The sequence below is a fragment of the Trichosurus vulpecula genome, chromosome 3 (genome assembly GCF_011100635.1).
Source record: "Trichosurus vulpecula isolate mTriVul1 chromosome 3, mTriVul1.pri, whole genome shotgun sequence".
Lineage (NCBI taxonomy): Eukaryota > Metazoa > Chordata > Mammalia > Diprotodontia > Phalangeridae > Trichosurus > Trichosurus vulpecula.
The window spans coordinates 40215530-40242659 of record NC_050575.1 but is presented as its reverse complement, the minus strand read 5'-3'; the positions used below and the strand labels follow the sequence as shown (position 1 = coordinate 40242659).

At 37.1% G+C, this 27130-nt stretch overlaps 1 pseudogene; it reads right to left on the bottom strand.

Annotated features, from left to right (window-relative positions):
- Positions 1–1798: 1798 nt before the first annotated feature.
- LOC118841999 lies at positions 1799–2408 on the bottom strand (annotated as a pseudogene).
- Positions 2409–27130: the final 24722 nt, after the last annotated feature.

Here is a 27130-nt window from a genome sequence, read left to right as displayed (position 1 = left end):
TTTTCACTCTTTGTGTACAACAGGAAATTTAGTCTGCTTTCTGTCACATATTACCTATCTTTGCCTCTCCCTTTTGTAGCTCATCAGAATGCAAAATAATATAAACAAAATTACTAAACTAACATTTTCTTCAAATACCAAAAATAATTGCCAAATTGAATGACCATAGAAAGTAGAAAATTTTATTTTCTGTTGATCATACACATTTTTTATACATACAAACCTCAAAACACTATCAATCTTCCTCTATGTTTCTGCCAAAGCCTGTGGCTGATTGGGATTCATAGAAAAGCACGGAGCTAAGGAGGAGCATTACAAAAGTAAAATGAGGCAGCTTGAGAGTAAAACAAAGAGCTCCAGATATAGAACAATCTCAAACTCAGCACTGTGATAGATGCCTCTTTATTTTTGTCTCTTTGCTATCTTAAATGATGTAATGAAATCAGAAGGTATGGACCTTCAGTTTGTTCATCTGTAAGGTCAGATGGTTCAACTAGATTGGGGATTCTTTTTTCCCCCAATAAATTATAATCTCTGTATTAAAGGGCTTGAATTTGACACACTCATTAACAGTTGAAACAACAATAAAAATAAATATGAAATTAAGGGATTTAAGTTGAACATTTAAAGAAATCAGTTGAATTAAATCACTGTTGGCTCTTGGCAATTTTTAATTTTTCCCCTTTCTTCTTTGGAAAAGTCTTATTACTTGAACTAAATGTTCCCTCTGTTTCTGTTGGTGGAGAACTTTGGAAAGCAAGCTCTTATGTGAACTTTTCCAAGCTTTCACAGACCACTTCTAGCTTCAATGAGGTTGAAGTCCAACAGTTTCTTATATCAGATTCATAAGGCAAAAACTACTAGAATATTTAAAGCCTGCAAAAAAGATAAATGAGTAGCCAGGGCAGTTATAGTGCTTGAAATGAAAGGAATTGTTCATATGGAGAAGATTTGTTGGAAGGTATCATGAGAGGAAAGAGGGAAAGACCTAAATAGGAATGCACCTTGTTAACTAGTAGATCTAGATCAGAGATTCTTAATCTATGGACTATGAACTTAAAGTACCTTTTGACAACTATATTTCAATATAATTGATTTCCTTTAAAATCCTCCATATTTTATTTTATGCATTTAGAAATATTATTCTGGGAAAGAGTCCATAGCATTCACCAAATTGACAAAAATATTGATGACACACTGAAAAAGTTGAGGACCAGTATCACACAGTAAATAGAAAAGTTAGGCCCTGAACCCAGGACCTTCAACTCCCAATCATATGATCCTAGGCTCTCTTTGCTGCATAACACTGACTCCAGAATTAGTGTCCAGATTAAAAAAAAATGTGTCAGAATTGGAATGGACCTCACAAACGCAGAAGGTAGAGATTAAAGAGGTGAATTTTTAAAGAACACAGATGTCACATAGGAGAGTTAGAACTATAATTAGATGATATATGTAAAGTACTTAGTACCTGACACACAGTAGGAGTGATATAAATGCTATTATTGTTATCATTATGATCAAAGGAAGAAAGAAGGAAAGAAAGAGAAAAATGGTATGTTTCAGTCTGTATTCTTTTTTTTTTGACCCAAATTGTTTATTTAACTAAATCTCTATTTCACCCATAAGCATGATGGATTTCCCCAGTTTATTGGACTTTGGCAATTTAAAAAATAAAATAAAAACCCAAGCAGTCATGTACAGAACAGTGAAAGGCCAAGGATAAGGGTAGTCTACAGTTTTACTGTAAGATATATATTTAAAGACCTCCCTCTTTTTGGCTACATCAACTATAACTTCAGGTCATTAAAGACAGACAAATTTTGAAAATCACTTCTTCTCCAAGATCCTCAATGCTGTCATCATCCGCCTCTGGCCACTTCTCCTGAATTACATCAATAATGTCATCTGTAAAGTCTCCCTGAATGATGATTTCATCCTCTCCTGTAACTGAGGAGAATTTCTGAGCAAAAAAACTTTTGACTTCTTGAAGGTCAATCTCAAGGCCACACACTCTTGTCATGTATTTCTTCTTTGCTCTGGGAATTTTGGCTATCATAACCTTTTGTGGAACTGCCTTCTTTTTTTTTTTGTTTTATCTGACCTCTTCCACCTCTTTTTTGCTTTTTTTTCTCCTCCTCTTCTCCTGCTATTCATGGGCCTTCCCCAATTCCAGGTTCTTGTTTAGGTGAATTTTCTACAGTAAGTTTTGCAAACTCATTTGGAAAATTCTTCTCTGACCATTGTCTACATTTAGCAAAATCAGGCATATCAGCACAATACTCTGTTGGTAATGAACAGACTCCACAGTGAAGGACTCGAAGTGCGTAATCTGTGTCTAGCTTGGTGTTACTCTTCAGGTCTCCTTTGCAGTCAGGGGCAATGGACTCAGGGAAGTCTGTAGCCATCTCACAAACTCGAGATGATGATATCAGGTCTTTCTTTGGAGGCAGATAGCATGCTTCATCATGATTCTTTGAGAATGTCATGGATCATTTGAATACAACAACTTCTAATGAGTTTCATTAACTGGGTACACTTGTTACTCCAAAAGGAAAGCATATGCATTAATTTTTTTAAATCCTTTTTTCCATGTATCTTAGCAAGAAAAACAATAAACAGGAATGTCTTGGATATTGCCTCTGTGAAGTTTAGATTCTTCCTAAAGAGGCAAGGATCTATACTTCTGTTATGTGGACATTCTGGTTGCTGAAAAGGGTAGAAAAAATTTTTGTTTAAGGAACACTGATTAAATCAGTTTAAGAAAGAAACATCCTTGATTAAAATGCTTGAGGAAAGACATAGATCTTTCTGAGTGCCTGAGAGAACACTGCTACTCAAAGTATATGTGCTGAGTTAAAGATGGCTGTAGTGTATTATGGAACATTGATTAATTTGCATAAGGCAGTTTTCAGCATGTTTTCAGGCTATTCTCAAAGATATAATTGAGAGACCATAGAACAAATGACTGTTTGGGGACTATGCAAAGATTATATTAGGAATGTTATGGTTATACCTGACAGAAAAATAGATTTTTTTTGAGATTTACATTGTAAGGTAGAAATGAGTCACTAAATATAAAGAGGCTCTGATTTGAAGCATTAAAGACTACAGGAAAGAGACAATCAGAAGAAGCAGTCAAAGAGCCTAAGTAAGGAGGAATCAAAAGAGGCCATGACAGAAGGAGTAGAAGGTGACACGAGAAGTTATTTATGAAAGGAGGTGAGCAAAGCTGACAGGTTTTACAGCACAGGAGAGACCTATTTGATAGGAAGGGAACAACGTGGCTGCTGGAATATGATTGGAGAAAAGCAGAATCCTATGCTATTTGAACACCACACCTATCTTGGCTTATGGCCCTGAGGAGCCTTCTACAGTTTGAAAGAGGGGTTGTTGTTTGTCCTTCGTTTTCAAAGAGGATCAATGACATCATGGGGTGATGTCCTGACTTGCACATGAATTGGATTTAAGTGAATCAGAGTTGTACAAAGTTGTCAGGCTCACTCTCTCTTCCAGTCACAGATTTGTTCAGTGGCAAGACAAATGTCAAGACAACTAGCGATGGCCTGGGATGCAGTGGGTAACCTTGGTGTCTTTGATGTCTGACCAAAATCTAAGCAAGCACTCTATGGCGCCTGCTTCAGCCGCCTTCATGGTTGCTGGAACAAATTGTTCTCATCTGCCCATTCCACTGGGGGAAGTCTTCACATGCATGGCGTAGAGATCCCCCTAACCTATCAGTTACCCTCAACCTCGTTTAGACCATTTGCTGACATAGTTTTACTGGGGTATGGCTGCGGTGTGTGTTACCACTTCTTGGAGCCACATGTGAAAGTTACGTGGATCAGGCGGACACCAAATGTGAATGAGCAGCCCTGAAAAGGGCTTGGCAAGCCCTCACACCAGAGGCACTAGTCCTTTCTGTATATACTCCCAGCAGTGCCTGCATTGCCCTTCATTGCCTTCTATAGTTCAAAGAGAAATAGAAAAACAAGTTTTGTAGTGGAAAGACAAGTTTTATTTTGGATTTTTTTGAGCTACATTTATTTTTTTATGTAAAAAGCTTAACACTTTCTCAGATCCCTGCCATTGGTGACTGTGTGCTTTAGTAGCCCAAGAGTGTCTAAAATTAATCTTTGCCCAGTAGAACTGTGAGAACCAAGCAGGTGAATGTGATGCATACTGTTTCCTAAAGAAATCAAAGACTTCAAGGCCTGTAGTAGAGTCAAGTTTTCTTGGGCCTATGAGATTCTCCACTCATACATCTTACTGATAGGTTTCTGTACATGTGTATCCACTTTGTCTCCATGAATACTACATTCACTGATTGGAAAGTATGTCCCAAATTTATGGGTAAACTATGATGTTTAAATTATTCTTGCTTTTGCCTTTAACTGAATAAATATTATGATTTTTCTTGCTTTTGCTTTATCATTTAGAAAATGCTTAATGTTTCAGAGCTAATGTTGTCATTATAACTGTCTGTGTGAATAGGAGGCATACTAATAGGTGATGAAAAGCTAGAGTTCTTAGTAATAGTAATAGGAATGCATCCCCTTACATCATGGTTACTCATTGTACCCTGAGAATTTGAGTATTAACTCAGTGGCTTTGCCTCTGGGAACACCACTCTGATCTGTCCAAGATAGGATGAATAAGTGAGCTAGTCCCATCCTGTTAAGAGAGAGAACCTCAAATGAGTTGGGGGTCACTGCTATGCCTGGACTACATCTGTAAACTGTACTAAAATATTTTAAGAGAGCAAGAAGTTACTATGCTGAGTGTTTAATAAATTATTTTGACAGTTATATCAACTAACAATCATTTGTGTTTATCTCTGAATTTTGAATAATGAATATGTTAGAGACAACATAGTATTGAACATAAAACTAAGAGTCTGGAAATAAGATCTAGTTCTAATTCTGTGCAAATTAGCCATATGATATTTGGTAAGTTACTTCATCTCTCTGAGACTCATTTTCCTCATCTGGAAATTGGGGGAGTTGTACTATATTATCTCTTATGTTTCTATCAACTCTAGAATTCTTTTTTTTTTTGCCAAATTAACTTTTTATTAGTGAATTATTAGACCAATTGTTAATTCATTTTTACTATTAGATTGTCAATAATTATTATTAAACTAATAATTATTGAACTAATGAACATTTATAATGTACTTTAAGATTTGCAAAATACTTTCATCACCACCACCCTATGAGATACATAGTACAAGAACTATCATTTCTACTTTATAGGTGAGCAAGCATATGTTCACCATATAGGACATTCCCTGAAGGCAGGGACTCTATTGATTTATTTATTTTTTTAGATTTTATTTTTTTTTTATTAAATTTTTTTTTCTTTATTTATTTTTAGTTTACCACACACGGTTCTACATAGTTTTGAGTTCCAGTTTTTCTCCCCTCCCTCCCCCCTCCCTCTCCAAGACGGCATGAAGTCTCATATAACTGTCATGTATAACTTCGCATTGAATTAATTTATGCTCTAGTCAAGTCGTGGAGAAGAATTTTGACCAATGGAATGAATCATGAGAAAAAAGAAACAGAACCAAAAAAAAAAAAAAAACAAAAAAAAACCCCAAAAACAAAAACAAAAGAGAAGCAGAAAAGGCGAGCATGTAGTGTGCCTCAGTCTGTATTCAAACTTCGCAGTTCTTTCTCTGAATGAAGATAGCATTCTCCATCGTGAGTCCCCTGGAGTTGTCCTTGCCCCTTTAGGTTGCTGAGAGAAGTGCAGTATGTCAGGGTTGGTCCTCACGGAATCCACATATCTGTGGCTGTGCACAACGTTCTCCTGGCTCTGCTCCGCTCACTCAGCATTATGTCGTGTAGGTTTTTCCAGGTTGTTATGAAGTCTGCATCATCCCCATTTCTTATGGCACAATAGTATTCCATCACCTTCATATACCACAGCTTGTTCAGCCATTCCCCAATTGAAGGGCATCCCTTTGCTTTCCAATTCTTGGCTACCACAAAGAGAGCTGCTATAAATATTCTTGTACATATGGGTCCTTTTCCCGCTTGCGTGATTTCTTTGGGATGCAACCCTAGAAGTGGTATTACTGGGTCAAAGGGTATGAACATTTCTATAGCCCTTTGGGCATAGTTCCACACCGCCCTCCAAAATGGCTGGATCAGCTCGCAACTCCACCAGCAATGCAACAATGTACCAATTTCCCCACATCCTTTCCAGCATTTATCATTCTCCTGATTTGTTATTTTAGCCAATCTGACAGGAGAGATGTGGTATCTAAGAGTTGTTTTGATTTGCATTTCTCTAATCAGCAGCGATCCAGAGCATTTTTCCATATGCCTGTAGATAGCTTTAATTTCTTCCTCTGAAAACTGCCTGTTCATATCCTTTGACCATTTCTCAATTGGGGAATGGCTTGTATTCCTATATATTTGGCTTAGCTCCCTGTATATTTTAGAGATGAGGCCTTTATCAGAGATACTAGTTGCAAAGATTTTCTCCCAATTTTCTGCTTCCCTTCTAATTCTTGTTGCATTGGCTTTTTTTGTACAAAAACATTTCAATTTGACATAATCAAAATTATCCATTTTGCATTTTGTAATGCTCTCTATCTCTTGTTGGGTCATGAATTCTTTACTTTTCCACAAATCTGATAAGTAAACTATTCCTTGCTTTTCCAAATTACTTAGAGTATCAACTTTTACTCCTAAATCATGAACCCATTTTGACTTTATTTTGGTATATGGTGTAAGATATTGGTCTATGCCCAGTTTTTGCCCTACCATTTTCCAATTTTCCCAACAGTTTTTGTGAAATAGTGAATTATTAGCCCAGAAACTGGCTTCTTTGGGTTTATCAAAGAGTAGATTGCTAAACTTGTTGATTTCACCTACTTGTGTACCTATCCTATTCCACTGATCCACACCCCTGTTTCTTAACCAGTACCAGGCAGTTTTGATGACTGCTGCTGTGTAGTATAGTTTAATATCTGGTGTGGCTAAACCACCATCTCTAGCATGTCTTTTCATTAATATCCTAGATACTCTAGACCTCTTGTTTTTCCAAATGAATTTTGTTGTTATTTTGTCCAGCTCAGTAAAAAAATTTTTTGGTAGTTCGATTGGTATGGCACTGAATAGATAGATTAATTTAGGTAGAATTGTCATTTTTATTATATTAGCTCGGCCTAACCATGAGCAACTGATATTTCTCCATTTATTTAGATCTGATTTTATTTGCGTGAAAAGTGTTTCATAGTTATGTTCATATAGGCCCTGGGTTTGTCTTGGCAAATAGACTCCCAAATATTTTATAGTGCCTTCAGTAACTTTGAATGGAATTTCTCTTTCTATCTCTTGCTGTTGGACTTTGTCAGTAATGTATAGGAATGCTGAGGATTTATGTGGGTTTATTTTATATCCTGCAACTTTGCTAAAGTTGTTTATTATTTCAAGTAGTTTTTTACTTGATTCTCTAGGATTCTCTAGATAAATCATCATATCATCTGCAAAAAGTGATAATTTAGTTTCTTCTTTTCCTATTCTAATTCCTTCAATTTCTTTTTCTTCTCTTATTGCTACACTAATGTTTCTAGAACCAAATTGAATAATAGGGGTGATAATGGACATCCTTGTTTCACCCCTGATCTTATTGGGAATGCATCTAGTTTATCCCCATTACAAATAATGCTTGTTGATGGTTTTAGGTAGATGCTATTTATAATTTTGAGGAAGGTTCCACTTATTCCTATGCTTTCTAGTGTTTTTAATAGGAATGGGTGTTGTACTTTGTCAAAGGCTTTTTCTGCGTCTATTGAGATGATCATATGGTTTTTGCTAGTTTTGTTGTTGATATGGTCAATTATGCTAATAGTTTTCCTAATATTGAACCAGCCTTGCATTCCTGGAATAAATCCTACCTGGTCATGGTGTATTATTCTCGTAATGGGTTGCTGCAATCTTTTTGCTAATATTTTATTTAAAATTTTTGCATCAATATTCATTAGAGAAATTGGTCTATAATTTTCTTTCTCTGTTTTAACTCTACCTGGTTTGGGTATTAGTACCATATTTGTGTCATAAAAAGAATTTGGTAGGACTCCTTCTTCACCTATTTTCCCAAATAGTGTACAAAGTATTGGAATTAGTTGTTCTTTAAATGTTTGATAGAATTCACATGTAAAACCATCTGGCCCTGGAGATTTTTTCCTAGGGAGTTCGTTGATGGCCTGCTCAATTTCTTTTTCTGATATGGGGTCATTAAGAAATTTCACTTCCTTCTCTGTTAGTCTGGGCAGTTTATGTTTTTGTAGATATTCATCCATATCTCTAAGGTTGTCAAATTTATGGGCATACAGTTGGGCAAAATAATTCCTAATTATTGTTTTGATTTCCTCTTCATTAGAGGTGACCTCACCCTTTTCATTTTTTATACTGGTAATTTGATTTTCTTCTTTCTTTTTTTTAATCAAATTGGCCAAAGGTTTGTCAATTTTATTGGTTTTTTCATAAAACCAGCTCTTTGTTTTATTTATTAATTCAATAGTTTTCTTGGTTTCAATTTTATTAATCTCTCCTTTGATTTTCAGTATTTCTAATTTGGTATTTAATTGGGGGTTTTCAATTTGCTCTTTTTCTAGCTTTTTCAGCTGTCTGCCCAGATCATTGATCTCCTCTTTCCCTATTTTATTCATGTAGGCATTTAGAGATATAAAACTTCCCCTAAGAACTGCTTTTGCTGCATCCCATAAGTTTTGGTATGTTGTTTCATTATTGTCATTCTCTTGAATGAAATTATTAATTGTTTCTCTGATTTGATCTTTGGCCCACTCACTCTTTAGAATTAAATTATTTAGTTTCCAATTAGTTTTTAGCTTATTTTTCCATGGTACTTTATTAAAAATGATTCTTATTGCATCATGATCTGAAAAGGATGCATTGACTACTTCTGCTTTTCTGCACTGGATTGTGAGGTTTTTATGCCCTAGTACATGGTCAATTTTTGAGTATGTGCCATGTACTTTTGAGAAGAAAGTATATTCCTTTTTATCCCCATTCAGTTTTCTCCAGAGGTCTATCATATGTGCCTTTTCTAAAATTCTGTTTACCTCCTTAACTTTTTTCTTATTTATTTTGAGGTTAGATTTATCAAGTTCAGAAAGGGGGAGGTTGAGGTCTCCCAATATTATAGTTTTGCTGTCTATTTCTTCCTGTAACTCCCTTAACCTCTCCTCTAAGAAATTGTATGCCTTACCACTTGGTGCATATATGTTAAGCAATGATATTGCTTCATTGTTTATGGTGCCTTTTAGCAGGATATAATGTCCTTCCTTATCTCTTTTAATTAGATCTATGTTTACTTTCGCTTTGTCTGAGATTAGAATTGCTACACCTGCTTTTTTTACTTTAGCTGAGGCACAATATATTTTACTCCAGCCTTTTACCTTAACCCTATGTGTATCCCCCTGTTTCAGATGCGTTTCTTGTAAACAGCATATTGTAGGATTATGGTTTTTAATCCATTCTGCTATCTGCTTCTGTTTTGTGAGAATGTTCATCCCCTGCACATTCAGGGTTATGATTTCTAGCTGTGTCTTTTTCTCCATCCTAATTCCCCCTGTTTATGCTTTTATTTCTCCCTTTCCCCTTCTCCTCCCCAACAAAGTTTTGCTTTTGACCGCCGCTTTCCTCAGTTAACCCTCCCTCTTTATTCCCCTCCCTTATCTTACCGTTACCCACTTGCTACTTCTCCTCTTCCTTCTGCCCTCCCCCCTCCCTTTTTCCCCCCTTTCCCTCCCACTTCCCGTAGGACAAGTTAGATTTCTAAACTTATCAGAGTATGTTATTCCCTTCTTGAACTAGATCAGATGACAGTAAAGCTCAAATACTGCTCTTCTCCCTCCCTTCTTTCCCTCTACTATGATATGTTTTTTTTTCCACTGCCTTTGGTGTAATTTACGCTTTTCTACAACCTCCTTACCACTTCCCTCATAGCCCTCCCTTTATATCTCTTATTTATATTTTATATCTTTACATCAGTTAATTTATACAGGCATTCACAACCTATGTATATCCCTTTCATTTGTCACAATAGTTGTACCATTCACAAGAATGACTTATATATGTATATGTATATATATATATATATATATACATAAAAAACATACATAAGATGATATAATCCCACATAAAGATGTAAACAACCTAAGCTTATTGGTTAATGAAGTTTGTGGGGTTTTTCCCCCTGGTTACCTTTTTATGTCTCTCTTGAGGTTTGTATTTGGAGATCAAATTTTCCATTGAGTTCTGGCCTTTTCATCAGGAAGGTCTGGAATTCCCTTATTTCATTGAATGTCCATCGCCTTGCCTGAAAAATTATGCTTAGTTTTGCTGGGTAGTTGATCCTTGGTTGTAGTCCCAGCTCCTTTGCCCTTCGGAATATCATATTCCAATTTCTCCTGTCTTTTAATGTGGAAGCTGAGAGATCCTGCATGATCCTGACTGTAGTTCCACGATATTTGAATTGCTTCTTTTTGGCTGCTGGCAGTATTTTCTCCTTGAGTTTATAGCTCTGAAATTTGGCTATAATATTTCTTGGTGTTTTCAGTTTGGGATCTCTTTCAGGGGGTGATCGGTGAATTCTTTCAATGACTATTTTGCCCTCTGGTTCTAGGACCTCTGGGCAGTTGTCTTTGATAATTTCTTCGAAGATACTGTCAAGGCTCCTTTTTTCATCGTGGATTTCCGGTAGACCAATAACTCTCAGATTGTCTCTCCTGGATCTATTTTCCAGGTCAGTTGTTTTGCCAATAAGATATTTCACATTTTTTTCTATTTTTTCATTCTTTACGTTTTGTTTTATTACTTCTTGATGCCTCATAGATTCATTAGCTTCCACTTGCTCAAGTCTAATTTTAAATGAGTTAGTGTTTACATTTTGCTTTTGAGCCTCCGTTTTCAATTGGTTGATTTCACCTCTCAGGGTGTCCTTTTCTCTCTCTAGATTCTGAATCTCCATAGCCATTTCGCCAATCTTATTCTTTAGGGACTTGATTTCATCAGTGGATTTTTTCTCCCTTTTTTCCATATTTTCTTTTAGCTCCCTAATTTGGTTTTTAAAATCCTCTTTTAGCTCTTCCAGCAGTGCTTTTTGGGCTGGAGACCAGATCATATTAGCTTTTGAGGTATCTGATGTATCTACCGTGTCATTGCTATCTTCTTCTATGTCGATATTTTGATCCTGCCTGTCTCCATAAAAAGAATCTATTGTCCTCGGTTTTTTTGTGTTCTTCTTCATGTTGGTTTGCCTTTTGCTGGCTTTACAACGAATTTCTATCTGTGAGTCTCAGGGCTTTCTGTCCCAGCTTTCTTATTCTGGGGGTTGTGAGTCTAGAATTATAACCTTCAGTTTCCTGAGGTGTGGGGGAGGGGTCTGGCTCCCTGGCATCTCACTCCCTGTGGGTGCTCTCCAGCACTTGCTTTTCAGCAATGGTCTCAGCTGTTTGTTGTTTGAGCTGATGACTGGCGCTTCCCCTGGGGAGCAAGGTTACGTCTGGGCTCCTGGCTTGGCCCCCTGCCGACTCTTCCCCTCTGGGACTAATGAGCTTCTAGTATTTGTCCTGTGAAGCCCCGCTACTCTCTCCTCTGTTTCAGTTCTCTTTTTTTTTTTCCCGAGGAATTCTCTGGGTGAGGGGGGGGAGGGGTTAGAGCCGTTTACCTGGCCATTGAGTCTTCCGGAAGTTCAAGAAGCAGAGTTCCTGGGTTTTGCAAGGGTCAGGACTGGGTGTTTTCGCGGCTGGTGGTGTTGCGCTGCCTCTCGTCGGTCCCAGAGACTGCCGTCCTGTGTTGGGAGGCCTGGGGATCTCTGCCGGTTTCGGGCGCCCAGCTTTCTCCCAGCCCGTCTCCCACGTGGATTTCCCGGCCGGCCGCTTCCGCCTTGGTCTGGAGCAGCTCCGCACCGAGCACTCTCCGAGCCTACAGGATCGTGTCTTCAGCCTTTCAGACTCTCCCGGCTCGGAAACTGGCCCCACGCAGACTGCTCGCGGTTTCTGACTCTCTCAAATCTGCTCAAATTCACTTTTTTATGGGAATCTGACAGACCTTGTGAGAGAGCTCCGGTAAGACACTGCCTTCATGCGGCCATCTTGGCTCTGCCCCCCCTCAACTCTAGAATTCTATAAGTTGATGATTCTATTTTATTTATTCCTTCCTCTGATGCTTCATCATGGAGGTAATTCTGCATTCTTATATGGGGCAGTAACACACCAAAAAGTATTCAAATATAGGTCCAGTGGCAGACTTTATTTCTGTCATCTAAAGAAAAATCTTTGAAGTAGACGAATATAATTTTAGTTTCATGGATTTAGAGTTGGAAGAGGCCTTAAAACATATAGTAGAACACCCTCATTTTATAGGTGAGAAAAATAATGCCCTTGGAAATTACATCATTTCCCCAAGGTTACATAGGAAGTAAGTAGCAGAGGAGGATTAGGAACCACGTCCTTGACCAAAATCTAGCATTTTAAAGAAGATTTGGACACAAAAGCCTGGATAAATAGGCTGTTTGGAAATCAAGAATATTTCACTCAGGTCAGACTCATTACAAAAGCTCATTCACATTCTTCTGTTATGCTGGACTTTCACAGTATTCAATACATGTGAACCTCACCTTATGAGACCTACGTGTTTTTGAAAATTTGAGTATAATTTGACTCTCCTCCCGTTAAATAATATTTTAAATGTATTCACAAATTAAAGGATACTGATAGTTCATGAGGCAAATAATACTAATAAGTTAATACAAAAATAATAACTTCTTCAAATTCACCAACCCTCCTCCCTCCCTCTCCACCCATGTTATCTTTGGAAAACTGAAAAATAGGAACTGGAGCTTTGATTTTGTTAGTATAGAGAATTTCTGATTGAGATGACTCCTTTTGCCAATTCAAGTAAAGACCTTCTTTTGCCCAGGCCCCCATAGTAAATATGTGTCAGAAGTGCCAGAGGCAGTACTTGAGCTCATCTTCATGGTTTCAAGGCCAGCTCCCTATCCACTTCACTACACTACTTCTTTGAAACATAAACATAAAACACAGCAACAACAATAACAACAAAGTGCAGAGGAAATTAAAAACATTAGAATTAAACCACAGTATCAGTTCAAAAAATATGTACTGATGAACCAATGATTTAGGCTATTTATTCAACTGTGTTTGACCTAATTATCCACAGTAGACCAAAAAATGGATGAAGAATGCTTATTGTACAGATTATATAAGCATAATTTGTACACTATATTATATAATATATTATTATTATTGTACATTTATTATATTATTTTAATCTATAAAATAAGGATTCTTCATCTGTTTGTTTTGTCCACTATGGATACTTAGGGTAAACTCTTTTGAATAATTATAGATCTCATTAAGAAAGCTCTGCAAAAAAGAGGACCATAATGATATAACCAGAGGGGGTAACCTTGACTTTGCCAGAAGGCACCAAAATTTAGTGGGGAACAAAGATATAAAATAATTAAGTGACTGAGAAATTTAAAATTTTCTTATTCTTACATTTTTGACAGCTCTTCTACTCCTTCAGTAGCATAGAAACCACAGGGTATTCCTTAAGTTTGGACATATAGGCAAAAACATATATATTTTCAAGAAATAAAATGAACAGAATTTTCAACCCATTTTATTTAATTGGAATATTAACAAATAACATCTTCAACATGATTTCCATCATTTGTGATGCAAAGGTTGATGCGCTTTGCAAGATTCACGTGACCTCGATGCCATAATTCCACATTGCTGTCAATTTTTCTGTGTGTACAGACTTTAGTGACACCCTGTAGATAGCAAGAATAATTAGTTAATCCTAGTTAATACTTAGTTAAACTAGGATACTACTAGATGTTACATTTTCATCCCCTGGTAGGTATACACCAGGTCAATTCCTTCCTGATCCAGTCCTACTCTGCTCCTTCCTGGGAGATAGTCCCTCCAGCAGCAACTCTATAACATCTCATAGTCTTTGTCTACAGGAGGTAGACATTTCCTCTTAATGGGTCAATGCCCTGGAGTCTCCTCCATGAGACTATGGTCATGGTCTTTCCCTGATCACAGTTGATTTGAGGATACCTTTACTGTAGCATTTTTTTGGGCACCAAACTTACTAGTTATGGCTCTGTAGGTATATCTGGAGCACCCTAACATCTAACATCTTGGATTCTGATTTGGACATCCTCCAAGATGATGGTAAATTATTTTGGTGAGCATGTGAAAGACAGTTTCTTGCCTTGTTTGATATTAATAATTAGAGGGCTGGCCAATTAAATTATCTCCATTGTTGCCTCTTTCAAGGAACTGAATAGGAGGAGAATGGGCTGAATTACAGTTGAGATATTGCACAACGCTTTTAGTGACTCCAAGTTTCTCTCTGGTAAAAAGGTTGTTTTCCTTTTTTATCATCTATGACTAAGATTATAAGCTCTGGGGTTACATAGATCAAGTACAATCTTGATGTTAATCCTCTACCCCAAATCATTTTCTCCTTAACTCATTTTTTTTGTTCCTATGTAGTTACCTCTTTAAAAAAATCTCAGAACATAGCTTATGTATAGATTTTGGTAAAAGTTCAAAAACTCAATATGAAAATGCACATTAGGTATAGGAGAGCCTTTTCTCCACCCCACAAAAATTGCAGAAAACACTTAAAGAACTCAATAGCCTATAAATAATTTATATACCTTTCTTCCTTTCTAGTGAGTCTTGCCTTTCCCCAATGTAGCAGACTCATAGCACCACCCTGTGGTTTGGATTCTGCTCAGAAGGGAAATGAATATGAAGTTTCTGTGGAAATTCCCCTAATCCCAGTGAATTCTATTTTACTCTAGAGACCAGAACAGCACCTAGGCTTTTGGTGTGCTGAATGCCTGGATTCTTGAGATAGTGCTTGGGCTTCTTCTCTCAGAAGAGAAAGGCACTTAGGACTGTTAAACAAACAACTCCTTGCCTATCAGGCTTGAACTCTCAAAAATCTTATTAGTGGAGGGTAAAGATTATGCCTTTTGTTCCTCTGGATCATGGTTTGCACCCTTTATGATCCTTTATCTTTGGGGTCTATGCTCATGATTCTAATTTTTCTCCAAAGGGTTGGAGAAAAAGAACTTCCCCTCTATCTCTAGAAGACAGGTTCTGAGAGCTCTCAAATTTGGGGTTTCCTAGCTGGTGTCACCCAAGAATTTCCTTTTTCCCTTCAGCCTGGATTCTGGAATCGTGATGCCCAAGAACTCCACCCTACCATCTCCAGGAAGATGGAGCTCAGAAATAGTCATCATTCAAATGATGTGATTCTGCTCTTTATGACTACTGTATGTTTGAGAGCATGTGTACTCCGGTCATTGCCTTCCCAAGGTTGAGATCAGCATTTAGGAATAAGTTATTCTCCCAGGTTGGGTGAGTGAGAGCACATAAAACTTCCATCTATCCCAACCCAATGGCAGCCATTAATAGTTCCTGGGAGGGAGGGTGGAAAATCCTTAGATTCATAGTCACCCTTAAGTCAACAATAGTTCTCCTCTAAGGATCTTGAAGACAAAGAGGAACTTTGCAATTTATTACATTTGTACTCCAGCACAAATGGGTGGCTATGCTCCATGTTATTCTGAGCCAAGGAACTCATTACCAATCACTAAGACTCATCCTGTAGGAGACACCATGGGGTGTCCTTAGCCTATAGCAGAGGATAAAATCACAAATACCAAAACCTCACTATCCCATAAACTCCTAAAATTGCTTCCTTGTCCCCTGATCAATTCTCTCCATTAATTATAATAATAATAATAATAATAATGATGATGATGATGATGATGATGATGTTCTTCCTGGGTTTGTGTATGGTTGTAAGTCATGTGATACCATATTCTCTGAAGAATTAAAGTTGTGGGTCACCCAAAGTACAATGGAAGAGGTTTGTGGTAGGAGCAAGTAAACCATATTGTTTTAAACAGATACGCAATGATTTTATCATCATGGAGGTTCCCCCTACCAATAGGCACTGCAAACTATCAATGACTTAATAAATAAATTCCAGGAAGTTGCCTAAGATAAATAGAGGTATAATCATTAATTAAAAGTCAAATGGCTAGTAAATGTCCCCTTACTGATCTTAGTGACTCTGAGCCTAATATTCTATCAACTCTCCATTCTGTCTCTATATGCAGTATATTAGAAATGGAATATTGTATTTTCTGAGAAATGTAAGACTGAAAAAGGAAGTAGGATGGTCAAAGAATGAGAGCAAAGCATAATGTATGGACAGCTCTATTTATATACAAAGTCAAGAGTTCTTGATGAAAGGCCCCAGTATTTTGGAGTAGTTCCTGTGGAGGATTTGCAGGACAAGAACAAGAATTACACAGGATGAGAAGGTATGAAAGTGTTTACAATCCTTACCAATGGAGAAAGTACTCACATTAATGATGTAGAGTAGGTGTAAAACTCAGAAATGATGGGCTGCAAATTGACTTGGAAAACCATAAATTAACATTATCTATGTTGTATTGTATTTTTACTTCATTAAACATTTTCCAATTGCATTTTAACCTGATTCGGGCTATACTCAGGAGTTTTATGGGCCAAGAGTTTGATGCTTCTGACTTATTACACTGTCTGGGCTATTCCCACAACTTACACTCATAGATTGGATATTCAGGGGAGCAGCCAATGAATACAAGTTCAGTGTACTCTGTGTGCCTGTCCTATTTAAACAATAGCTTGCAAGCCCCTGTATGGTCAGCCTGTAGAGATGATTAACAAAAACATTTACTGAGATGGTATCATTCTGTAAGAGCAATGTTAACAAAGCATTTCTTCCATAAACCTGGAGTTCACTCCTCCACAGTGACATAGAGTGTCAGTGACAAGAGGGCATTCATACACACTAAGAGTATCCTAGTAGAGAGGAACTCATTTAGGTAACATATATAGCTAAAGCAGTTCACACCTCCAGCACTGCAGAGGTGGCTATCTTTTCCTTTCTCATTCTTTCATCATGATTCCCTTCCTGGGTACAGCATTTTTTGCAGAGTGGGTCTCTCAGTTGGGCTCCCTGGGACTCCCTGGTTCCTTCCTGCAATGAATCTCCCAATGGCCAGGGCTTACACTTAACATGTTGTGAAGGTCACACTTTTTGAACTTAGTCCATAGGAAGTGTGTCTTGCTTTTTAAAGGATCACCAAGAGTGGTTCTAGTCTTTTGCTGGCCAGTGGCTAGCTCCCTGATAATCTCATTATTTTTGATAAAAAAGCTTTATACCTTATAAAAAAGTAACAGATTGTAGACAAGATTTCATACTTCATATGTGTGCTATTCTTATTACCTGGCCCTCATATTCTGTGATTTAATCTACTGGGCTGGAATTAAATCAATTTACTAGGGATATCCTTATCAACCCTCCACCTCACCTACACTGAGATCACAGATCCATCAAAGTTAGAGTATCAAAATCCATTCATATATATATATATATATCTTATAACGTTAGCAGGAAGAACCCTTAAGATTCAGGAATAAGTAATAAAATGCTGTGGGTTTTCTGTGGAAAGAAAGTATCCAGGAATTAAAAGACAGTGCTATTGACATATCTAGATAGGGAAAAGGCAATAGAACTTTAAATTTGGACACTTTGTTTTATATCACAGCTTGCTTTCCATGGATTTATATTAAAATTCAGAGTTAGAAGACTATGCTACTGCAGAATGAAAAATGTTCCCATTTCTTGTTTGTCAGAATAACTCATCCGACATTAAGTATTTTCAGATGAGGCAATAAACCAAATGGGTAAGAATGATAAATCAAATACTCTGGATCTCCTCTGGTCTCTCTACCCTGAGCTTGCTCAGTTCAAAAAGCATGTGTTTTCCCCTGTGACATCTGAAGTGCAATATATAAACTCATCCTTTTAGCAGGCTAGGTCCTTTCCCAAGATTTTTATTTTACATTTAACAAAATAACAGCAAATTTCAGGTATTAGAGGGATTGAAACAACCTCTTCTAGTCTGCTATCCTTAGAACACCATCTTTTATTCATGGTTTCTGGGGCTGGGAGGCAGATTCTGTTGCTATAGCAACACACTGCATATCCTTGGGGATAGCTTACAGTTTTACTTTTTTTTTTTTTTAACAACAAAGAGCCATTGATACTACGTGTTGCCAAAGGTTGCAAAAGTTGAATTCTAAAATGAAAATATTCCATCTATAGAAGTCGTACACCATATGTGCCCCACAAATTCAAAGAAATATGTAAGAATATGACCTTTGTGTGAACACTGATGGAGCTAGTATAATACTCTTTGGCTTCAATAGATTATTCACAACAGAAGTAGTTGAAGTGTACTTCTTGTTTTCTAAGACCGTTGGGGATTAGGGGAGTTCATTCTCAGGTCCAAAGTAGAGAAAAGCAAAGGAGAGAAGAGAGAGAAATTATAACCCTCTTCTATTATTTGATAATCACCTCCCCAAAAATGGACTACCATATCTAAATGCAATTTTACACTTTGACAGCAAATACATCCTCAAGACGTTGCTGTTAACTGAATCCCATTGCCCAGAATAACATTAAACATACAAGATTGTCAAGAAGGCTGAGATCTGTGTTTTAACTGAGGTTTTGTTTTCATATAGATAAATTGTACAGCTAGATTTTTTAAAAGAGGAAAAAAGATTTTAAAAGTATTTCATGCAAGTTATCAAATATCCCAGAAAATCCAAGGCAGAGAAAAAAGCCATAGCAAGTCAAAAGATCAGGCACTAAACTTCCCTCAAAAGCAGGAAAGCAGCAAAGCTCAGCACCTAAGTATAGTGTCCCTCTGTCAAAGGATTTAGAGCAGCAGAGATGAAGCCAGTTGGTCAGGATGGAAATCTTCAGTTTGTTTTGAGGCAGTGTCTAGAGAAGGACTATACCTTAAAGAGACAGCATTACCTTCTACTCAATTTGGAGGAGAAATCTTGGTAGAAGTAATATGTGGGCAGGCATGAGGGTGAGTTCTGAGGGAGACTGGAGCGTGGACTGAGGCGGGCAGGGCTTGAGACATTTGATCAGTCACAAGGGCATGGTGGGAAACTGTCCTCCATCAAGAGATAAGCAAGAAGCACGTTTGGGAAGACCAGTCATTGCTGAACTTTCCATCTGGAAAAACTGATACCACTTGGTGACTTTAATTTGTTCTTCCTTCCTACTCTCTCTGTTTGGAAGACTATACATTTAATTCAAAACCTATCTATTCTTTATAGTTTGTCTACATTTCTATTTACTTAATATTCAAAGGAGGCATGAAATAAGAGTCTGGGTGACCATCAAAATTTCTGATTTGTATGTGTTTCATTATTGGCAATGGAACTCAACAGAAACATGCAATCATTGGAAGGCTACATACAAAGAGAAGTCTGGCTTCTGGCTCTGGAGCTAGGTAGAGAATTCTAGTGATTTATTCTTCATAGCTTCCCAGATCAGATAAGTTAATGAATCCAGTCATCCCCTAGATATAAGAAGAGTGAGAGTAGTTTCTGCCTGGTATGGGGAATGGGTGAGATGTGAAACATGAGATGTGGGCTTTTGCATTGTTCTAATCTGTGAATGTACCAGGAAACTCCTTTTTTTTTGGATAGAGCAGAGGGCAATGAGTAGTGAAAAAGTCATACCTGGTGGAAAAAATGGAGTGACTAGAAAAGACTGGTGATACCCACATTTCAAAGGCCAGAGGGAGAAGGAATAAGAATCTTAATTCTTTTCTTGTAGCAATCTAGCAGATTTTTTTTTTACTATTTTATTGTTTATGAAAACCCATATACAGGGTCGCGAAAGCAACAGATTAAAAATTTGGGAACCCAGGGATTGATCCCATTCCCATCTATGTTTCTGACCTAGATCAACAGACCTCTGCAAATTAGGTGTCAATTCTCATGATACAATGCCACATAGCAAGATTGCTATGTGCTACTGTTACTATTGATTTCATTCTGGAAAAGTTGAGCTCTAATGCACTTTCACTTTCTCTTTCACTGTCCTCAGTTTCTTTAGCTGCAAAATGTTATTTCATAAATGTAGTAGCACTATTAATAACAGGATGCAGCTGCTGATACTAATTTTAACATTAGGCTATTGTTGAAATCACATTAAAAATACCTGAAGCTAAGAAGCATATGATCTGTATACTATGCTAGGAAGCTTATCATGCACTCCACAGGCCATAGGGATTTAATCAAAAAGCCAAAATGAAATGATTTAGTTGATATTGTTTTTAAGTTTGTATATGATGGCTTGACAGAAAGAATCTAGTTCATAATGTCTTCTTATTATGTCTTTTTCTACTTCTCTGAACATAGTTATTTAATAACTTCCTTTCTCAACTCCCATAGTATTATAATCTATACCAGTCATTTGATACATATTTTACTTTGTTTTATGAATTACATTTTTGTGGTCATATTTCTTGTTCCCTTTCTAACTAGATTGTAAATTCCTTGAGGGTTGAGTGTAAGGACAATTTCTCTTACTTACTTGCACTCCCCCATAGCACCTAGTACATTGCAGAGTACCTAGTAGACACACATTGAATTTATTTCTTGGTTGACTAAATGATGAGATGATGATCTCATGCTACCATAAATGTCACACATCCTGATCCTATCATTAGAAAAAGGTATGAAAGAAATTGGCAGGGTGAAGTAGTTGCAAAAATTTACCAAACCACATTTCCCTCCATGAACTAACTTTGCCCATCTATATTCTTTCAGCACCTTTCTGCAAAGGGGAAAAGAACTGGGAGTTAAAAGACCACATTTCTACTCCCAGTTAAAGCACTTAATGTGAATAAATTTTCCTTCTTTATAAATGACATATTCCTTACTTTATATTTTCTTCCAGCATAAATTTTTGTTGGGGGATCTTAGAGTTCAGTTAGTCTAATCCCTTTATTTTTTAAAGGATAAGGGTAAGTTTTTTAAAGGACAACCCAAATTGTATTTCTTTCCTTGCTTCTTGATGTGTTTATGACTTCAGAATAGGATGACCATTGTTTTAAAATGACAAGAGAACCATATGACCATTCCTTAGTGTCTGATTCCCTGTTTATTCCTTTACTCTGATTTTGCAGGATATCCCCCATTCTGAAATCCCCTATAATCAAAGTGAAAGGAGAATTTTCTCAGTCTGAGTAGTGCTCCTATAAATAAATATGAATAGGAAAAGGCAGTAATCCTTATTCCTATTTCTTCATTGTGCTAGCCCATAGGGAGCAGAGGGGAATGGCCAGCTCTCCTTGAATGACTTAAAGACAGCTTGTAAGCTACTTTCAGTAGTACTACATAGAAGGATGACTGTAGCTTTTGCTATGTTTTGGTGACACAATCATCACTTTAAACATATAAATTAAATAGTATGTAAGTATTAAAATATAGCATTAACATAACTTAAAAATAATCCAAGTTTGAGGCCAGTTAACTGCCTAACTGTCCTTTTTTAATACTACATACAATTTAAATCAAGTTGAATAAGCTGCTACCCCAACCTCCTAAGGGCCATAGGATATAAATTATGTAGCTGTTATGTGTAATGGACACAGTATGTTACTCTGCAGGCTACCAAAAATATATATTTCTGGAGCAAATCTAGTTGTATAGCAGAGGGTGATTTTTAAGGTGATTTAAAGAATTAAGAAAGATGGCACTTTAATTCTCCTGAGAAAAGTTGTTCAGTTACCTGCTGAGAAAAGTACCCTGAAAGAGGCCAAGGAAAGAAACAGAAATATAGAGACATATTTGTAGAGTGTAACGTGTTTAAGTAGTGAATTTTTCAATAAGTCTTAGGTGCAATCACTGTCTCCAATGCTAAACTATATGAAGCTGGACTCCTGGAGAGACCAGGTATGTATTTTGAAATCTTAACATCACTATAACTATTCAATCAATCAATCAATCAAAAAAAATCGCTGTGACCATTGGTTAGTAATTTAAAATTACTTAATGACAATAATTCAAAGAATAATGGTGCTATTGTAAAGTTCTCTTTCCCTTGTCCTACATTTCACCTTACTCAGTATAACTAGATCATCAGGATACTAACTTTAGCAGCATAGGCAATCCCTAATTTAATGATTAATGTCAGATTTTGAAGAGGACATTATGACTAACGTTTTTGCTGGCTTGATGTTAGTTGTCTGGCTTTAATCACAGAGATCCCCTTCAAGTAAAATATCCAATTTTCCCCTAAGGATCTGAGTTTACTCTTTTTTCTTCTTGTTTGGTAGTGCTCTCTCCTCTCTTCAAATGGTTTTATATAAATATATATATACATATATATATTTATATATACATACAAATATATATACACATATACATGTATATATGTGTATACATATACACACATACATGCATAATATATATGTATATATACATATATACATACATATATGTATATATATACACATATTTGAGCACTGTATCAGCCTAGTAGAATGTAAGCTTCTTGAAGGCAAAGACTGTTGTTTTGTTTGTATTATGTTTATATTCCCAGTACCTAATATTGTCCCTTGTACACATTAGGCACTTAATAAATGCTTATTGATTTGGAACCATGGATATTTGGATCTTTTTCAGCCTGGTTAGTTGATGTGATCCATATTTAGGGTAGATAATCTATAGCAATGAAAATCCCCATGAAAACTTTTGTCTTTTTAAATTTTTGCTTATATTTTTTTCTCTTAATGGCATTCATTAGGGCGTGATTACTCTATTCTCTACAACCCCCTTCCCCCATGCACACATGCACAGTGGTTTCACTCAGGATTTAGAGAGGTCATTAATGCCATCATTTCGGTCTTGATTCAAGAAATAGCATTATGCTAGCCTAGATAGTACAGAGTACCCAGAAGTTATATAAGACACGATCCTTGCCTTCACAATGGTTCTAAATTGGTTGATGAGACAAAACTAAAATATATATGTAACACCACTGTCGGTTCACTGCCCCAGCATGCACTGGTACTGGTAGATTGGGTCTCCAAAAGGGGGCTGGCAATACTTTCAGTATCCTTAGGGGTAACCCTTTGGGTGGCTAACCTCCTAATTTGTAGCTCATGAGCCTCCAGCAATATGCTTCCCCTTAACCATCTGCTGGTAGACTCAGGTGGCTCTTTAGCAAAGATATTTTTTCAAATTACATAGTAAGAACTGTAGTCACAAAGTGTTTTTGGGCCCCCTTTCCAGCCTGGAGTATATTCTTTGGTAAATATGTACAGAATCCCTGAGAGATGGGAGAAGAGTGGACACAAACTTCAAATGCAGCAGTAGTAAATAACACATGTAGAGAACAAACATGACCAAAGCAACTCACAACCATAGAATTATAGAGACTTAGTATCCTTTTTTTCCTCTTGAGAGTCTGCATGAAGTTTGTTCAGGGTGTGGAATCAGTAGTGAAAAGTCACTCTACTCCAGAGCTGAGACAACTCTTTAAAGGACATGGTGGTTACTTTGTACAGATGGTTCAATTGGATTTGCTTCTTGCAGTCTGTAATATCTCAGTTGGATCGCTGTCAGACTGGGTCAAGTATGTCACTCAGTTCCTGAGATGTATCATCATTAATCTTAGTTCCTTCTGAGCTGGGCCAGTCAGGATGCTTGGCTGCTGGACTAGGATAAGGATATTGCTCATGGCTGCCTCTGCCACGTGGAACCAGGTAGGTTCCTGATGGAATGGGATGAGCAGGTAACTCTGATGCTGGATTCTTCATAGGTTGCAGCTTCTCTGTCACATGGGTCACTTTGCTGGACTCTGTGGATTTGCGTTTTGTTAGGTCAGTGCAGTCTTTCACTAACTTTCCCGATCTCTGCTATTGCCTCCCCTCTGGAATTACTTCCCATTTAAACTGTTGTGTTGGTAAGCAAAATGGGATCCTTAGCACTTAGTTCAACCAAGTGCCCTTGAAGAGTTTGGCTTTTGTTCCCTTTGAGTAATTCAGTGTATTTCATTGAGCCTTACTAGGTGCTAAGCCCCAGGCCCAAACCCCTATTAGGTATAAAACCTTAGTTGGTGTGGACTGGCAACTAAGGTGGGGCCTAAGGTGGGGCTAACTCCAGGGAAGGCCTAGTTTACATGTCTGGGGCAGCAGAGGCTTTTAGACCACGTGGGTGGGTTTAAGTTGCCTCTTTGTGACAATTCTAGGTCACGTGGGTGAGTCGCATGTGTGACTCACCCCCGATCCTGAAAAAGATATAAAACTAGGGGTTGACTTTGTCGTCTTCAGAGCTCTTTCCCACAGCAGTGGTGGCACGAGTGACTCTGGGTCAGCCCACGTTATGAGCTCCCAGGCTGAACCTAGATGTTGGTAACTATGAATTGTATTGGGTCTGTCTGTTTATAATTTGTTTAGGGCTCTCACTCGAGGTGGTGTTGATGCAGAGACTCCAGGCAGCTGTAGCTAAGGGCCCTCCAGCTTGTAACCTGGATGCTGAGATTTTGTAAAACTCTGGTAACTATGTATTGGGATTTGAATCAGACAAGGTCTGTTTGTTGATGTTTGTAATTTGTTTGTATTTGTTTTGAAGTTCAGGGTGCTGGATTTATCCCCTGAACTAAGTGAACGATATTTGTATGCCGAATTAAAGTAAGCGTGTCAAACCCCTTAACATAGCTTTCCTTAGTTAAGCAGATCAAAAGAACCTGTGCTTTTGCAGCACTGGTAGCATCCTTGTTGTTGGGCTTTCACCCCCACAACAGCTGCTAGCCAGATTGTTGAAACAACTGTACGTATCTTGTATGTAGGTAGTTTATATTTTGTCTCCTACCATTAGAATATGAGTTTTTAGAGGACAAAGATGGTTTATTTTTACTTTCTTTTTATTCCTGGCACTTAACACAATGTCTGATGTGTAGGGAGAGCTTAATAAATGTTTATTGATTTATTGATTGATCAGATGGGTGGTAAATTGGAGGGTTACAGTGATTTTTTTTCTGCTGGAGTAATTCTGTACCTTTTCAGCAAGGACCACTATCTAAGTTAGCTCAGGAATGGCAAAAGCCTCAAAGCTTTGGCTCATAAATTTGTCATCTCCAGGCAGGAGGTAGGAGAGAGCTAGCCTCTCTTTTTCAATAGTCCTTCTTGGCTTAGAGATGGATAAATTAGGCTCTGGTAGGTTCACGTATATACTTATATAAACACAAACATTTAAGTAACACTTTTTTCATGGCCTACCTAGATGTTCCAGCCTTATTTTTTCCTGCCCAGAAGCTGAATGGAAATAACATCTATCTAAAGAAATAAACCAGACAGAATTGTAATCAACAGTGCTATAGTCCACAAAAAGCCATTTACCTGGTTTTTTGACATTTAATATGGCAGTTGCTTCAGTAAGTACATCCTAGGGAAGAATATGCACCGCATGAAACAGTGCCATTCCAATTTAGGGAAAGTGATTTGTCTAAACTTCAAATCCAGCCTGTAAATATCTTCCCTAGAAGGAATTAACAGGTGAGAAAGCTTTGATTTTAAAGTTTCCTATTCAAAGAGAAAATACATCTTCTTCTATACTAATCTTTATATCATATATCTCTGATAAGGTGTTCATATGCAATATATATAACCAACTAATGGAAATATGTAAGACCAAATGCCATTCCCCAATGTACAAGTGGCCAAAAATTATGAACAAACAGTTTTCAAAAGAACTGCAAGCTATTTTCAATTATTCAAATCACTAAAGGTGAGAGAAATGTAAGTCAAAACAATCTTGAGGTTTCACTTCATACCCCCCTCCCTCCAAGGTGGAAAAGATAATAAAAGATGGGGCTACTCAATGTTGGATGTTGTAGAAATTCTGAAATACTAATATACTATTAGAAAAGTTGTAGAATGTACTAGCTGTGTGACCTTGGGCAAGTCACTTAACCCCAATTGCCCTGCCCCCCCCAAAACAAAATAAAAATAAAAATGTACCATGTGATGCTGAGAAATAAATTTGTTAAAAAAAAAGAAAAGTTGTAGAAAAATTAGTACTGTCATTCTAGAAGGCAATTTGGAATTATACAAATAAAATGGTTGAAATGTTCATGCCTTTTTTGTTACTTTTGTTTTATTAATATCTATTGTTTTTGTATCATATTCATTTCCAAATATTCCTTTCCACCCTGCTAGTGAGCTTTTTCTTGTAACAGATATTAAAAAAAATTAAAAACATAAAAGAAAACCTGCCATGGCTCATCAAAACCTGTTGACACAACAGCTTCTTCTGTTAGCGTAGGCCCTTATCACTCTTCAGTGAAAGGAAGGAGTTAAGCTTTGGCAGTAGAATTTAGGGTATGTATTGTTATCCCCATTTTGAAGTGGAGAAAACTGAGGTGGAGTTTAGGTGCTGGCCCATACATATGTAGAAGGTTAAGTATTTGTGCTGAGATTTAAACCTAGGCCTTCCTGACTTCAAACCAACAGTCTTTCAACTTATCCCATACCTACTTTCTAGGAGACTGAGATGATCAGAAATTCAATGAAAGGGAATTAACATAGTTTTAGGAGTTCTTAACCAATCATGAAATGTTACCTAACAAAGTTCAAAAATATTAATGAACAAATGCTGTTTGTTTCCAACATCTTTTCCAGGTTGGCACCCAAAGGTATATGACTCCAGATGTTTTAGAGGGTGCTATAGACTTTCAAAGGGATGGGTTTTTGAGAATAGATGTGTAGGCCATGGCCTATGGGAACTTGCCTCCCACTGCACTACTGTAGATGGTGAGCAAAAGTTTTGTCTGTCTTTTTAAAGAATGTAGTATAAAGTATGTGGCTCAACTAACTAAACTTAGATATAATATTCATTTTATTGCTACTTGCCAGTTTTAATATTGTTTCCCCTCAGAATCCAAGCTTCTTGAGATCAAGGACTGTTTGATTTCTGTCTTTGCATCCCTAGTGCCTAGCAGTGTCTAGCACATAGTAGATACTTAATAAATTATTTTAAATGCTTGTTGAACTTCTTTTTGAAGCCATAATATAGGTATCTGAAATCTAAAGTTATGGCTTATTACATGGTCTAGGAAGCTGTGACCTGAAGGCACTGGTTTGTAAGACATTTCCTTTGCAA